The following is a 12,846-nucleotide window of genomic DNA, read 5'->3' on the forward strand; positions in this document are numbered from 1 at the left end:
TTTTCAAATGCCTGTTAACCACTGGCATCTTGTACTTGTATTCCTGTGGAGAATCTCAATGGCACTTAATTGTAGACTTCCAATCCCATTATCAGTAGACTTACTGTTCCCTTCCAAACTCCTCAACTGCCTGACAAATCACAACAGTTGGTGCATTCCCTTCTATGAATAAATCATCTCAATTCACTACCAATGAGGGTTTTAATTATTGGATCAACATTTTGTGCCAGGAGCTATCTGTGCTCTGCATACTGCCAGTATGAGGGTCCTCATTTCCAGCTGGGTAGTGTGGGATATAGCCCCCAAAAATCACACCTTATCACCTGCTTTCTAGGATGACTCCCACTACCATAAAACAAAGGAAGGTTGCTTTCTTCAGAAGCAGACCAGACACTGAGGAGGAGATTTGTGTGAGGGATATTTATTAGGGGTTAACAACTGTAGAAAAAAGAGGTGGAAAGATAAAGCATTGGTCATAGGAAGAAGTCAAATTGCAAAGAAAAATCAAGAAAGCTTTAACCATCATCATATGGAGTTATGAAGCATATATGAACCACTAGAATTGTCCCTCAATTCTGGTGAGGGCTGGGCTTTCTTACATCTGCCTTGATCAGTCATTAGATTTGAGTCATTACAGAAAGAGCATGCCCTTGCATAGCATGGCTTTCAGTAGCTGCACCAAACCACATAAATGTTGATAAAAGGAGTCTTGATTGATGGCTGGAACAACAAGGCCTTGCTTGGGAAAGGAGGATTTGGGCAGTCTTTGTACATCTTTGTGTCCACCACAGCTTTCCACTTATAATGCTGATTTACATGTTTAGTTAATATTTGTGTATGTATGTTTTATCCATCTAATTAAAATATGTGTTTCCTGGAGACAGAATGTGTATATTCTTTGTCTTACAAGAGTAAATAAACAAAAGCTTGTGTAATTATTTATATACATTCTGGGTAGACCTTAAATTTGATAAAAGCAAGAATAATCTCTCTTTTTCTTCTTCAATGTTGGGTTCTCAATAGCCACGACAATGATTGCTACATACTAGGTAAGCAATAAGTGATTATAAGTGAATAAATGCACCAATGAGTAATAATAGATATTCATAGAACATTTTTAATAAGTTGCTAGATGAAGATTTTATCAACGCTTCAAAAGCAAAGTCATTATATAATTTTCAGAAGATAAAGTATAAAATAAAATATATACTTTAGTACCTAAGAAACTGAAGACCTTCTGAAGTAAAAATGTCTTTTTCATGTTTATGTTTACTCTTACCCCACTGACACAGTGTTATAACAGTGAAGGAAGTTATAATGAGCATTAGTACTCAAATCAATTCATCTGAATTTCATCTTTTTATTTATCTACACATATATTTTAGGATCTAATGAGTCTTTTTTTTTTTTTAGGATCTAATGAGTCTTTTGAAGTATCATTATGATTGATAACATGATTGCAATTGTGTTTGACCAGTAGTTATTATTACCACTTTTCACTACCACCTCTCAATAAAATATCAATGAGACAAAGATAATGGTAGAAGCTTACAACAACAAGCTATGAATGACAATCACTGTAACTTTAGAAACTGGGAATATTCCACATTGACTCTAAAGCCGTAGGTAGACCGAATTGGAAAGAAATTGACACTTTTCTTGGTCTTAGGATATCCTTAGGCTTTTTTTTAAGCTCATGAAATAGATAAGATCTAAAAAAATAATGAAGAAGTGTAATATTTTTTTATTGATATCTTCTCCCACTGTTTGCTCCCTAAAAATGTTTCTTCAGTGTGTTGTAGTTTTGCTCTTACCCAAAGACAGCTCTCTTCATTTCAGAATGCAGATGTTTAAACTTCTATACTTAAGGTTTTTTACTGCTAATATTGTTACTCATATCTGATTGTTGTCCTCTGTACTTAATTGTACACTGATTTGAATTTGGTATTAAATAAGGTTAGTGCTGTCACCTAATCTGTTTTACCTGAGCAAAGTCTAAGCGTGATTTGACAAGAACTCTTAGTCCTGGGCTATGAAAGATAAAGAATGTACAAATCTTCTTGGTGGGCTATAAAACCTGTAAATGTGGAGTTATCCAGCCTAGTTATACAGAGGAGCAAAGTGGTAGCCTATTATTGAGAGCTAAACTTTGTCTAGTAGTCCCAGCTCAGAACCAGCATCTAACTTCTTACTGTAACTTGAAATGTGCAAATAAAATGACACATAACTTTGTCTCTCACTGTTTCATATGCTTTTTCTTCTTAAGTAGATTGTATAATCCTCGAATACAAGAAGCACATCTTTTTAGTGGTTGTTCTCCTTGTGACTTCTACGATAATGTGAATTATCCTTATTAATGGCTTCTTGCTTTGAGATTAAGTTATACTTGATTCCTACACTAGTTTTTCCATATGATAAATGTTAAAGAAATGTCTGTATATTTGTATTATAAATAATTTTCAAATTGAAATAAACAAATTTTTATGACAATTTGAGTTTTATGTAGAAGTGTATTGATGCCACTTTGAAAACATGTAGAATGTGCATACATGAGGCTTCAAATAAATAATAAAACATCCTTTAAGAGAGGATATTAATTTGGAAAATATACAAGTGATGATTATTTTATATTGTTTAGTTTCTTGCAAAATGAACAAATATTCTATTATTTTTCTCAGAATGCTGAATGTTAACAAGAAAATTCCTCTTTTTAATAAAGGAAGTGTCACATGTTTTACTCTGAAAATCCTGGGCTGCTACTTAATTTTGTTTATTCATCAATGCTTTATAAAAGTAGGATAACCAAATTTCAGGAATATACTCTTAAAAGATTTTTTGCCCTTTGAAGTTTCAAAATATTTGGGGTATTGTTTTGACTTACTTCAGATTTTACTGCAAACCAAATAATTCTAAGACTTTAATACCAGGAAAGAATACAATATTTGTTTTCCATAAATTATTTGAATAGAAATCTCTTTGATTTTTAATATTTTGAAGTATCATGGCATAGGATCAAAACTTTAAATGAAAAAAGAATTGAAATAATACAATACAGTTCTATGGGGACAAATGTTGCATAATCAGCTAAAGGCCTATTAAAACACAGAATTGTCTGATAAGAAGACTTTTGATTTAAATCTACCATCAAACAGATTTAAAAAGAAATTATGCCTTACTATATCTGAATTTAAATATTCTCTATAAGATACAGTATAAGCATGAAAACTCAAATAATAATCTCAGATTAAATATATTATACAAGTGTTACATGATTCATATAATATATCAGCTATTTTCTCATTTTCCAAAAATAGTAGGTATCATTATATTAAACTTTGTGATAACCATGTTTCCATTTATATTAGAGTATAAAACAGACTTTCTACAATTACACAAAGAAACAATGTCTCTGATTTCTTCAGATGATATTTTATTCAAAAGGATAGTTTTGAGTAGGTTGTAAGATATTTTCCATAGATACTAATATAAGTAGGTATATTTTTAATTATAATGAATCTATTATACATCATAGGAATGCATTTTTAATTAGTCCATATTTAAAATTATTGCTAAGTGTTAGTTATAAATGGTGAACTATTATTTTATAGAAAGCTACTAAAGACAATTACCTCATAATATTTTACTATAATAAACCAAGCATTTTATCATATATTTCAATTAAATGCTCATGAATAGTTAGATGGAGATGTCCTGTGATTAAGAAAAAAAAGAATTGTTTTTCATTGATACCATAAATATTTTCATTGGAGTAGTGAATTATAGAAGTTTTTGTTCAGTAATATCTATGTTCTGTTTAGGGCACAATTTTATTATTATTATATTTTAATTTTTATTGGAGTGTACTTCATTTACAATGTTGTGTTAGTTTCTGCTGTACAGCAAAGTGAATCTGTTACCCATTTTATATAGAGTAGTGTGTATATGTCAATCCAAATCTCCTAATTTATCCCTCCCTCTCTTTTCCCCCCTGGTAACCATAAGTAATTTTTCTACATCTGTGACTCTATTTCTCTTTTGTAAATAAGTTCATTTGTACCATTTTTTTAGATTCCATTTATAAGTGATATCATATTATATTTGCCTTTCTCTGTCTGACTTAGTTCACTCAGTGTGACAATCTCTAGGTCCCTCCATGTTGCTGCAAATGACATTATTTCACTCTTTTTTATGGCTGAGTAATATTTCATTGTATACGTGTACCACATATTTATCCATTCATCTGTCGATGGACATTTAGGTTGCTTCCATGTCCTGGCTATTGTAAATAGGGCTGCAATGAACATTGGGATGTATGTATCTCTTCGAATTATGGTTTTCTCCAGATATATTCCCAGGAGTGGAATGGCTGGATTATATGATAACTCTATTTTTAGTTTTTTAAGGAGCTTCCATACTGTTCTCCATAGTGTTTGTATCAATTTACATTCCTACTAACAGTGTTAGTTCCCTTTTCTCCACACCCTCTCCAGTGTTTACTGTTTGTGGATTTTTTGATGATAGCCATTCTGACTGGTGTGAGGGGATGCCTCATTGTAGTTTTGATTTACATTTCTCTAATGATTAGTGATGTTGAGGAGCTTTTCATGTGCTTTTTGGCCATTTGTATGTCTTTTTTGGAGAAATGTTTATTTAGATCTTCAGCCCATTTTTTGATTGGGTTGTTTGTTTTTTTGATATTGAGCTGCATGAGCTGTTTATGTATTTTGGGGATTAATCCTTTGTCAGCTGCTTCGTTTGCAAATACTTTCTCCCATTCTGAGGGTTGTCTTTTCATCTTGTTTATGGTCTCCTTTGCTGTGCAAAAGCTTTTAAGTCTAATTAGGTCACATTTGTTTATTTTTGGTTTATTTTCATTACTCTAGGAGATGGATCAAAAAAGATCTTTCTGCAATTTATGTCAGAGAGTGTTCTACCTATGTTTTCCTCGAGTTTTGTAGTATTCAGTCTTACATTTAGGTCTTTAATCTATTTTGAGTTTATTTTTGTGTATGGTGTTATGGAATGTTCATTTCATTCTTTTACATGTAGCTGTCCAGTTTTCCCAGCACCACTTATTGAAGAGGTTGTCTTTTCTCCATTGTATATTCTTGCCTCCTTTTCATAGATTAGGTCACCAGTGACCATAGGTGCATGAGTTTATTCTGAACTTTCTATCCTATTTCATTAATCTATATTTCTATTTTTGTGCCAGTACCAAACTGTTTTCATTACTGTAGCTTGTATTATAGTCTGAAGTCAGGGAGTTAGGGCACAATTTTAGCATGAGAAACTTCAACATATACATCTAGCTCTCCCCTCCCAAGTTAATCTTCATATGACCAATTAAATTTTTTATAACTGTACTAATATTTTGTCTGCTTTATCTATCAATTACTAAAATAAGTATACTAAGATATCTCACTATGATTAAAGAGTTGAAAATGCCTGCTTGTAATCATGTCAATTTTGCTTTACATATTTTAATCTATATTATTAAGGGCAAAGAAATTCAAAATTATTATTATGTATTATACCTTATTGCCCCGTGAATTATTTTTACTTTAAAGTTATATTAACATGAGTCAAAATAAATTGCAATAGTTCTCTTTATTATTTGAGTGTAGCATTTTTCCTCCTTTTAAACATTTTTTAGGTATTTCCAGGAATGGAGCTTAAACATAATTTACCTCAATTACCTTAATTAAAAAAAAAGAAAAAGCCAACCTGGTTATCTCTTGCATTTAAAACTGGATTAAACTATATTTCTCCATCGCCTTCTTTTAACGCTAGTTTAGAAATCATATATTGCAATTCTTTAGGAATAAAGAAGCCAAGAATATACAATGGGGAAAAATAGTCTCTTCAATAAATGATATTGGGGAAAATGGTAGTCACATGCAAAAGAATGAAACTGGACCTTATTTTACACCATACACAAAAATAAACTCAAAATGGATTAACATAATGTATGAACATAAGACCTGAAACCACAAAACTTCCAGAAGAAAGCATTGGGGATAAATTCCTTGACATTGGTCTTGGATGAATTTTTGTATCTCACACCAAAAGCAAAGGCAACAAATACAAAAATAAACAAGTTGGACTACATCACATTAAAAAGATTCAGCATAGTAAAGGGAGGCCTTAAGAAAATGAAAAGGCGACCTATGGAATGGGAGAAAATATTTGCAAATCACATATCTGAAAAGGGCTTAATATCCAAAATATACAAGGAACTTATACAACTCAATAGCGAATCAATCAATCAACCAATTAAAAAATTGGCAATGACCTGAAGAGATAGTTTTCCCAAGAAGATAAACAGATGGCCAACCAACAGGTACATGAAAAGGTGCTCAACATCACTAATCATCAGGGAAATGCAAATTAAAACCACAAGGAAATATCATCTCACACCTGTTAGGACGTCTATTATGAAAAAGACAAGAGATAACAAGTGGTGGTGACAATGAAGAGAAGAGAAAACACTTGTACTCTGTTGATGGGAATGTTAACCTGTAAAGCCACTATGGAAAACAGTATAGAGGTTTCTCAAGAAATTAAAAATAGAACTACCATATGACCCAGAAATCCCACCTCGAGTACATATCCAAAGGAAATGAAATCATTATCTTTAAGAGATATCTGTATCACCATGTCCATAGCAATATTAGTCACTGTAGCCGAAGTATGGAAATAATCTAAGGGTCTATCAATGGATGAATGGGTAAAGAAAATGTGATATATGTGATTATATACATATATAAATGTGATCTGTATCAAATATTTATATACATATGATAATATTATTTAACCTTAAAATAAAAAAGGAAACCTTGTCATATACAATATAAATGAACCTGGAGGGCATTAAGCTAGACAGATAAAGACAAATACTGAATGTCATCACTTATATGTTGAATTAAAAAAAAAAAATTCTTTAAGTTGAATAGAGTAAAAAAGTAGGGTGGCGGGTGGAGGAAATGGGGAGAGGTTGATAAAATGGTACAAATTTTCAATTATAAAATGAATAAGATCTGAGGGTCTGATATTTGACATTGTGATTACAGTGAACAACTCTGTATTGTATAATTGAAATTTGTTAAAAGAATAGAATTTAAATGTTCTCACACACACAAAAAAAGGTAAATATGTGAGATGATGGATGTGTTTCCATTAACCTGATGGAGGGAAGCTTTTCACTACATATGTATATATGTGTGTATATATATAAGTATATATACACACATATGTATATATATATATATAAAATTATCACATTGTACACTTAAAATATCTTACAATTTTATTTATCAGTTTTACTTCAATAAAATTCAGAAATTTTAATGTACAAATAAATAAAACTGCATTAAACTATATTTCTCCATTTTCTTCTATTAACAGTATCTTAGAAATCATATACTGGACTTCTTTAGAATGCCTGCTTGACTTTACAAAGTATGAAATTTATCGTTTCTCTACCTTCTTTGAAAAAATACAAACACGTTAGCATGACTTGACGATATTCAACTACCTCTCTCAGTTTTTTTAATAGACTATTTTTTAGAACAGTTTTAGATTCATAGCAAAATTGAGTACAGAAAGTTCCCATATACCCCCTGTCCCCACAGGGCACACTTTCCTTCACTATGGACATCCTGTACCACTGTACTACATTTGTTACAATTTGTGAACCTATATTGACATCATCGTCATCCAAAATCCGTAGTTTACATTACAGTTCACTTTTGGTGTTGTGCATTCTATGGGTTTGGAAAAATTTATAATGGCATGCAACCACCATAGTAGTATCATACAGAATTTTGCTCTAAAAACCCTCTGTGCTCTGCCTATTCATCCCTCCTTCCCCCCAACCCCTGGCAACTAGTGATCTTTTAACTGTCTCCACAATTGTTCCTTTTCCAGAATGTCATGCAATTGGAATGGTGCAAATGGAGCCTTTTCAAATTGGCTTCTTTCACTTAGTAATATGCATTCTTTTCATGGTTTGTTAGCTGATTTCTTTTTAGTGCTGAATAATATTCCATTGCATGGATATATCCCAGTTTATTTACCATTTACTTACTGAAGGACATCTTTGCTATTTTGATGTTTTTGCAAGTATGGATAGAGCTGGTATAAAGACTTGTGAATAGATTTTTCTGTGGACATAAGATTTCAGTTCATTTGAGTAAATACCAGGGGCACAGTTGTTGGATCCATGGTAAGAATATGTTTAGTTCTGCAAGAAACCACCAAAGTCTTCAAAAATAGCAATAACATTTTTCATCCTCACCAGCAACAAACGAGAGTTTCTGCTGTTTTGCATCCTTGTAAGCATTAGGTGTTGTCAGTGTTTTGGATTTTTCCCAATCAAATAGGTAGTGGTTCCTTGTTTTAATTTGCAATCCTCTAATGGCATATGATGTTGAGTGTCTTTTTATATGCTTATATATCATATGCAGAAATCTTTGTTGGGCTGTCTGTTCAGATTTTGTGCTCAATTTTTAATCAGATGGTTCATTTCGTTATTGTTGAGTTTTAAGTTCCTTATATGTTATGGATGACAATCCTTAATCAGACATATTTTTTGCAAACATTTTCTTAGAATCTGTGATTTGACTTCTCATTTTCTTGACAATGTCCTTTGCACAACAAAATTATTAATTTTAATGAAGTCAAACATATTAATTATGTTTTTCATGTATCATACTATTAGTGGTCTTTCTAAAAAGTTATTACCAAAACCAAGGTCATTTAGATTTCTTCATATGTTATCTTCTAGAACTTTTAATACTTTTGTGTATTACATTTAGGCCTATGATTCATTTTTAATTAATTTTTGTGAAGGTTGTGTGGTCTATGTTTAGATTCTTTTTTTTTTTTATATGATTGTCAAAATGTTCCAGTATCATTTGCTGAAAAGAATATCTTTGCTCTCTTTTACTAGCTTTGCTCTGTTTCAAAGATGAATCAACTATTTCCATTTGGATCTCTTTCCAAGCTCTCTATTCTGTCTCATTGATCTATTTGTCTATTGTTTTGTTTATGTCACATTGTCTTATTTACTGCAGCTGTTTAGGAAGTCTTGATGTTGGGTAGTGTCAGTCCTCTGCCTTTGTTCTTTTCCTTAAATATATCTTGGCTATTCTAGGTCTTTTGTCTCTTCATATAAACTTTACAATCAGTTTGTCGATATTCACAAAATAACTTGATGGAATTTTGATTGGAATTGCATTGAATCTATAGATCAATTTGGAATAACTAACATCTTGACAATATTGAGTCTTGCTATCTAGAAACATGAAATATTTCTCCAATTACTTGGTTTTTCTTTGATATGTTTATGAGTTTTATAGTGTTCTTTATATAAATCTTGTGCATATTTTGTTAGATTTATATCTACATATTTCAGTTTTCTGTGGTGCTAATATAAAAGGTATTTTTTACTTCAGATTTTATTTCTAAGTGCTGGTATATAGGAATATGATTGCATTTTATATATTAACCTTGTGCTCTATAATCTTGCTATAATAGCTTAATAATTTAAATAGTTTTTTTGTTGATTATGTCACATTTAGTACATGGACAATCATGTCATCTATAAACAAAAGGAGTTTTATTTCTTTCTTTCCAACTTGTATACCTTTTATTTTCCTTTTCTTATCTTACTGCATTATTCCTTCCAGTACGATTTTAAAAAGCAGTAGTGAGAGGACACATGCTTGCCTTATTTTTGATATAAGTGGGAAGGTTTCTACTTTCTCACCATTAAATATGATGTTAATTGTAGGATTTATGTAGATACTGTCCATAAAGTAGAGGATGCTTCCCTGTATTCTTAGTTTACCTACAGTTTTGTTTTTTTTTTTAATTAGTGTTAGGTTTTGCCAAATATTTTTTCTCCATATATTGGTATAATTATGTGACTTTTGTGAGTTTGGCAGATTGTGTCTTTGAAGGAATTGGTCTATTTCACCTACATTGTGAAATTTGTGGGCATAGGCATGTTCATGATATTCCTTTATCATCCTTATAATATTCATGGGATCTTGAGTGATGTCCTTCTTTCATTTCTGTATCAGTAGTTTGTGTCTTCTCTTTTTTTTCCTAGTTTGCCTAGCTAAAGGCCTATTGATTTAATTGATGTTTTCAAACAAACAGCTTTTTATTTGTTGATTTTCCCTTTTGATTTCCTGTTTTCAATTTTATTGATTTCTGCTCTAATTATTATTATTTATTTACTTCTACTGACTTTGGATTTTAATTTTCTCTTATTCTAGTTTCTTAAGGTAGAAGCATTGATTATTGATTTTAGATTTTTGATTTTTCTATTGTATGCATTCAGTATTGTAAACTTCCTTACATAAAAAGCCTTTCTTTTTACACTTTTTTTCCCCTAATTTTGCATCCCCCTTGTTTGTGTATTTAAAAAACTTTTTGTGTTATTATCTTTATTGTGGTCAGTATTTGTTTAAGTTTAACCATATATGAATTAGTTCTTTTGTTCACTATTGCCTCTTTATTTTATTCCTCCCTTTGGGTTAATTTTTTTCCCCTAAATTATATCCTCTAAAATTTGTTCAACAAGATCTGTTAGTTAAAGATCTTTTAAAACCTTACATGTATACATCTAATATTTTTTGCTCTTGATTGATAGTACTTGGTTAGAAAATTCTAATTTGGCATTCATATTCAGCATGTGGAAGTTATTTTATTAGCATTCCTTATTCTTGGCATATATTGTTGTTATTTAAAGTCATCTGTTAGTTTAAGCATCATTATTTGGATGGTGAATTTGTTTTCTTTGCCTACTTTTAGTATCGTCTCTTTGTACTTATTATTCTGCATTTCACAAATGTATCTTCTTGGAAATATATTTATACTTACTTTTCTCAGGACATATTGTGTTTCCTAAATCTGAGTCATATCTTTCACAAATATGTAAAATTATTAGTTATGTCAGCCATCTCTTTGAATATTGCTGTTCTTCCATTCCCTCAATTGTCTCCATTTGGAATGTGTATTAATTTTATGTTAGTCCTTCTTATTGTATCTTCTTATCTGTTTCCAAATGTTGTAACCCTATGTAGAATTCCAGATTATTTTATCATACCTATTTTCCAGTTTATTATTCTTAAGTGTTTATGTGAAAATTTTAACTTATATAATTATATATTTTAAAATGTGTTTTTTTTTCACAATATAGTCATGTGTTTTATATTTTAACCCCTTACTTTGGTATAGTTAATCATTGTTAACATTTATTTCATGGTGCATATTTTACTGATCAATTATATCCACCAAGATAACTAATTTTATTGTTAAATGTGTCCAATACTTCTCAGTTTTACCAGTAGCTCCATCCATGTGTGTTTTGTAATTATCTGCCCTGAGTTTAGGTGAAGACAAGAAAGTTTCCTTTCCTGTGCTAGTAGGTCTACAATTTTTCTAGTTCATATTTTTACACAGATTTCTGATTTTACAAAACCCCACAGGCTCATGGCTCCATTCTCACCCTAACAATGTGCAAATTAAATTTAAATCTAAATATTAAAAAGATAAATAAATTCTCTTGCTTTCCCACTAACTCTCAGCTGTCTCAATATCAACTTGTAAAATTACTGTTCAGTTCTTTAGCTCCCTCTTGATTTGTAGTGCCTAGAATTTATCTTACTAACTCTATTTATTAATTTTTGTTTAAGTATTTATTTATTCATTTATATATTTAGATATTTGTTGGTTCAAGTATGAGTTAAAGGAATGTAAAATATGTGTAAAATGTATATGTGCATGTGTGTGTGCATGTATTTGTTTTTCCAGTTCTTTGTAAGAAAGGTTTTTTTAGAATTATTTCTCATTTACCATATAGGTAGTTTTAGTGGTGTGCCATTTTCAGCAAGCAATTTCCCAGCATTTGTCCAAAATAACAAAAAATGCATTGTCAATAACTCAATTTCTATTAGTAAATTTTAGGAAACTGAACGATAATGGAACAAAGATTTGAAAAGAAAGATGCTTACTATAGTGACATTTATAATAAAATTATAAGTTGTAAATAAACTATGTAATTGTCAATGTATGGTTAAGCAATTCATGATACTTCAAAGAATCAATTTGTTAGGAAGTTACTAACTAACTTGTTATTAAAGGTTACTTATTAATTTGGAACACTGAGAAAACAATGTATTAACTTTAATTTGTAAAATAAATTGAATAGAAAATCTTATTTATTCTATGATCCCAAGTATGTTTTAAAAATAATGGAAATCAACTAAAATGTCAATTGTCTCTCAGAATTGTATGTTATTTAAATTTTCTGCTACCAGAAACATGTTTCTATTATAATCAAAGAGAAAAACAATACATTTTAAAATTCTCAATAAGATAACTACTAAGGTGTTCCTAAAAAACTGTTATGATATAGGCAAAAAAATAAGTGTTTCTGACCAAATGGCTATAAATCAAAGGTTCCCATGACCTCCTCTTTGGGTTCCATTAATTTGCTAGAGAGTGATGAAATAAAATTTGTATTTTAAGGCAACACAAGAAAAATATAAACAAAATTTTTGGTCTGCCTATTTGGGCCTTCTCCCTCCTCTCTAGTGTGCATTGTACATCTGCATTGAGCATTAACCAGACATCTCTAATGGCAGAAATACCTGCTTAACCATAAAGATCAAACTTTTTTCTTCTGATGCCAGCCTTGTAACTCCTTAGAAGATTACATTCCTTTCTTAATCCTGTAAGGTTTAAGATGACCATCACGATGACCCATCACTCACCCTGTACATGCAGGTGTCTTTGGTGAACTTTATGTACAATGTCAACATATCATTTTTCTTA

This window comes from Balaenoptera musculus, chromosome 17 (assembly GCF_009873245.2).
Source record: "Balaenoptera musculus isolate JJ_BM4_2016_0621 chromosome 17, mBalMus1.pri.v3, whole genome shotgun sequence".
Lineage (NCBI taxonomy): Eukaryota > Metazoa > Chordata > Mammalia > Artiodactyla > Balaenopteridae > Balaenoptera > Balaenoptera musculus.